This window comes from Portunus trituberculatus, chromosome 15 (assembly GCF_017591435.1).
Source record: "Portunus trituberculatus isolate SZX2019 chromosome 15, ASM1759143v1, whole genome shotgun sequence".
Classification (NCBI taxonomy): domain Eukaryota; kingdom Metazoa; phylum Arthropoda; class Malacostraca; order Decapoda; family Portunidae; genus Portunus; species Portunus trituberculatus.
This window is the reverse complement of record NC_059269.1, coordinates 17,346,235-17,351,128: the sequence shown is the minus strand read 5'-3', so window position 1 is coordinate 17,351,128 and position 4,894 is coordinate 17,346,235. Positions and strand designations below refer to the sequence as shown.

Sequence of the window (4,894 nt, the reverse complement as noted above, 5' to 3'; positions counted from 1 at the left end):
CGATAGATTGAAACCACTTCTTTGTTCCTTCTCCTAGCACGTGACACCGCGATATGTTGTCTAACGCTGAGTAACTTCACTTCACCCTTGCTTTCAACGCTGGGCCACAGTGGCTTTGAGGGAAAATTGATAACATTAGACCAGGTTAGTGGTGTTATTGGTGTGTGTATGGTTTTGGCGGTGTGCCGGAGAGAATGCCTTGTGAAATGACGGTGGTGTAGGATAGAGGGGTTTTGCGTGACACACACTTACACACACACACACACACACACACACACACACACACACACACACACACACACACACACACACAGACATAATTCTAGAAATGAGTGGTTGGTAGTTACATCAACAAAATTATGAGATATCACAAGAAGTTAATTTATTAGAATAATGCCGGCACCATTAGCAAGAATTATTAATATATTAAAAGCCCTAAAAATTAACTTGCCTTGTTGAAAAATATACACATTTTTAATCCTATTTTTCCATCGTGTCCGCAGAATTACGCATTTTTCGAGTAACTTTTTTTTTTATTACCGGAAATATTTCCTACTAAAAATAGTGAATAACTGTAATAACGACGCGTATTTGACCCAAAGTTTGTTCACGGCAAAGGAAATCAATGGGAAGATTGATTAGTTTATTTATGAATGAAAAATCTATATATAAAAAAAAGCTGACACATACACTTGATGTTTTTCCATCTGTGTATCTTATTCACGTTAAAGAAAATTAATAGAATAGAAAATATTATAGACTTGTGATGTTTTTACCTGGAAATGCGTTGTTTGGCCATCGCTACTGAATAAAAGGACAATTACAGAAGGCAGCAAATCAGTATCAGAGCGCCAGTGAGTCTTCATCTTCCTGACACACGCGTGACAACATTGCAACATTATCCTAACATATTCCCCAGTAAAATTTCCATAACAAATCACAGGAAGGTCCACTGCCAGAACATATTGCTGAATTATTCTCCACTAAACCACCCTCATTATGATGCTATAAATTACACGAGGCCATTATTTCTGTTTAAAGGCCTGCTGGTTAACATGAGAACAGTCCTCCTCTGACGGCTCCTGAGAGAACAATACTGAATGGTCTTAAGTGGTAACCAAACACACCTTAAACCTTCTCATCTCTATGGAATCAGTTTAATTCTACCGCGAAACATCATTATAAGGTTGTGTATATCAAGAATTATATGCTGTTTTGCAATTAAGGTTTGATTCATAACTTGTTACTTATCCATTACTCATTTATCCTTCAATACTAGGACGCATTTTTACCTTGACTTTTGTATATGATTAGACCATCTTATTGACATTAGGAAGGACCTATGGAGGTAGAAGTTTATTGGTCACAGTCTTTACTATTTTCATCAAGACATGAGTTTCTGAAGGTGTATAAAATCCTTAAATAGTAACCAGAATAAATATGAAAACATGTCATGGTACTGAAGGGGTTAATAAATAATTATTCTGATCAGCAGTACGCGATTTGATGAGGTTTGGAAGGTGTATGTAGGTATGAGTGCCTTGATATCAAACATACACATTATGAAGGCAATAGATCCCCAGTGAACAGCCAGAAACTCCTACACGAAAACCTTCACCTCATCAATACGTAAGAAAAATTTGAAAGATTTGATCAATCAAATAAAAAAAGATTTGAAAATAAGCTACGGCATAGGAAATAATTAGTCATTGTTCCAACACACACACACACACACACACACACACACACACACACACACACACACACACAGACCTCAATGAGTGATGACGAGGCTCACACATAATCACGTCTCCTTTTGTCCTCTCTTGTTGACAGCACTGACGCCCACTGAGGTGATACGCAGCCACTGATAAAAAAAAGAAAAAAAAAAAAAAAAAAAAAAAACAGCCTCCTCCACCGCTTTCCGACGCGAACACTCTCAAGATCCCGCCCAGACTGACAGCCATAGCCACAGCCACAGGCACACACTGCTCAAGGACGAAGGTAGGATCTAGACGGGGTTGGTTTTGGGGTAAGCTGTGCCAGGCCAGCCTTTCCTCCCTGTGGTGAGTAGCTGGCAACCCGCGCGACACTGACAGACTTCGTGCACCGCGAGATGTCTCTCCTTCACTGGACGCAACCTGGACACTGCCTCTCCCTCCCTGACTCCTCTCACTCCTCAGTCGCCTCGCTCCTTTTTTGTCCTCTCGATATGAGCAGCTAATACGTGGCTGGTGTGATCATGTGGTTGGCAAGTTTCTTTCAATCCCACTTGTTATGGACAGCCGCCCCAGGGCAGGGCAGACTGGCATGAGCCGCGGCCCGACCTGCAGTCAAGGGCGAAAGGAGATGCAGTGCAGAAGACCAGAGTGAACCTGATATCTTGAAACACTTTGTCATATCTAGAGAACTAATTTCAGAAGTCACAGAAGTGGTTAGTCAGGTTCTTGTACTTGTTTTTCTCATTATTGATGTAGAACACTTGTTACATTACTAGAGTATTGAAAGCGCTCTTGAGAACCTCAGCAGCTTCCACCAGGTCCTGTTGAAAGTAGTCAAGCAAGACGCCAAAGACCTCCAGGGAACAGCTTTTGGCTACAGATGGATGTCACTTTGTTTGTCAGGTTTACAAATATTATGTTCAGAAAAAGGACATCATCAGTGAGTAAATTAATTAACAGTCCACCTTAATAAAACAATGGAACAAAGTAAATTAAAAGTGGGAGCGTCAGAGGAGAGCTGAGTCAACAAGAAACCTCTGAAATATGAGATCTGCTGTAGGAACATTGGGTTAATTCGTACACTCTTGCGGTAAGCAGAAAGACTAAGTGCTGGGATCCTTCACTGTCCATCTTATCTAATCTTCGTCTCGTTCTCTAACTTAACTGCTGATGCTATTTCGCTTTGTGTTCTCATAAGGACTATCTTTCAAAGGCCACGAGGGTAAACAATCTCTACTCTCAAAGTTCTCTCCCTGTCAAATGCGCGGAATCCTTAGTAAACAGCCACTCAGATTATGAAAACGCAATTGAAACTCACTATCAACTTCCACGAGTGTCTGCTGAATGTTGCCGAGATAAGACGTACAATGATTTTTAATGAGGATCTTTGTGGTAAGCGTCTTAATAGTGGCTGTGTATGAACGGCTGTTGGTTGTCAGACTAACGTTTTCATTATTGCATAAGTAGTCTGTCTACCCCTATACTCTCTCTCTCTCTCTCTCTCTCTCTCTCTCTCTCTCTCTCTCTACACACACACACACACACACACACACACACACACACACAGCAACAGGGGGCAAATGAGTGACGGGCCAGAACACATCGGTCAGTCGCCTCTTATCAAACAACAGGAGGGAGAGCTGAGGGGAGGGGAGGTTCCTTGTCTCTCCCTATTCCCTGCGTTAATTTCCCTCCCTTCCCCCGCCAATGTGAGTTTCCTTTCTCCTCATATCTGATAGACGACAGGAACAATTTCAGCACCCTCACTTACATACCCCCACTCTCTCTCTCTCTCTCTCTCTCTCTCTCTCTCTCTCTCTCTCTCTCTCTCTCTCTCTCTCTCTCTCTCTCTCTCTCTCTCTCTAAATGTGCAACTCGACACTTGTGATTGAGATTTCAGGCTTTTTTCTCTCTCTTTTCCGCTACACACACACACACACACACACACACACACACACACACACACACACACACACACGGGTCTGTCTTCTCCCCCGTCCCCCTGCCAGGTACTGTAGAGGTAAGTGAGGTACGTGGAGGGGTACAGGGGTGGTATTGCAGGGTGAAGGGAGGTAGGGCAAACGTACAGGGGTATGGCATAGGGGGGAGGTTGTGGCAGGACATCCCCAGAACACCCATAGACACCCATAGGACAGGGGGTGACAAGCGGTGATGTCCTGCTCGATGACGGGTCTGCTCGGTGCGCGCGTCCGGAATCTAAATCAAATCGAACGGGTGTTAAATTGAATCAACTTTTTTTTTCTCTCTTTTTATTACTTTTTTTTCTGGGTTCCCCCTCTATATCGAATCCCTCCTAGTCCCTCCTCTCTCTCTCTCCTCTCCTTCTCTCTCTCCCTCCCTCCCATACCTTGGTTTGCCCGAACTCTGATTCCCAGCGAGTTCGTACTTCCACTATTTGCTCGATGATTGAACAATTTGTTTGTCAAAGGGGGAGATGTGATCAATGCATAAAAAAGCATTATGAGAGGATGGACTGCGCTATCTCCAGTCTCGCTCTATGGGAAGCAATAAAGCTGCCGCCAGATAAAGTGGTGCTAGAGCCTAGGGTGAGAGAGAGAGAGAGAGAGAGAGAGAGAGAGAGAGAGAGAGAGAGAGAGAGAGAGAATGCGTCATATATTTGCAGTCAGCTCCGGGTCGCCATGAGTTTGGACAGTTCTGGCGTCAACGGTTCACGCGGCATCGCAACTCGGCGGCCCAAATTAATGAAAAAGGTAAAGAGAAATCACTATTTGACGGCACATTCCCTCTATATTATTTTCAGCACTTCATCCCCAACAAAAAAAAATAAGGAAAAAAAGTTACAGGGGTGATGTTTTCTCTCTCTCTCTCTCTCTCTCTCTCTCTACGGTAATAATCCAACCAGGTATAAATTTGTAGAACCGTTGCAGTGACACATACATGATACGACACAAGTTAGCAATATTTGTTAAGTCTGTCTGTATTTTTTTCTATAATGTGTACAGAGTCAATGGATAAATTTACCATGTATGTTTTGTATGGAAGTTGTGCTCCATACTTTGTTAAAAACTCTGACCATAATAATAAACAAGTCTAAGTCTCTCTCTCTCTCTCTCTCTCTCTCTCTCTCTCTCTCTCTCTCTCTGAGCTAAGGATATAAAGTCGCATGAAAATAAAAGAAATTGCAAAAACAT

The 4,894-nt window shown here is 42.7% G+C and overlaps 1 protein-coding gene across 1 annotated transcript in view; it reads right to left on the bottom strand.

The window, feature by feature from the left end:
- The window catches only part of LOC123504312 (semaphorin-2A-like), a 558,274-nt gene extending 556,384 nt beyond the window's left edge, over nucleotides 1-1,890 (bottom strand). Inside the window, exon 1 of the mRNA XM_045254734.1 lies at nucleotides 1,774-1,890. The gene's annotated coding sequence lies outside the window, so the exon portion shown is untranslated. The remainder of the gene's footprint in view (nucleotides 1-1,773) is intronic.
- Between the last annotated feature and the right edge of the window lie 3,004 nt (nucleotides 1,891-4,894).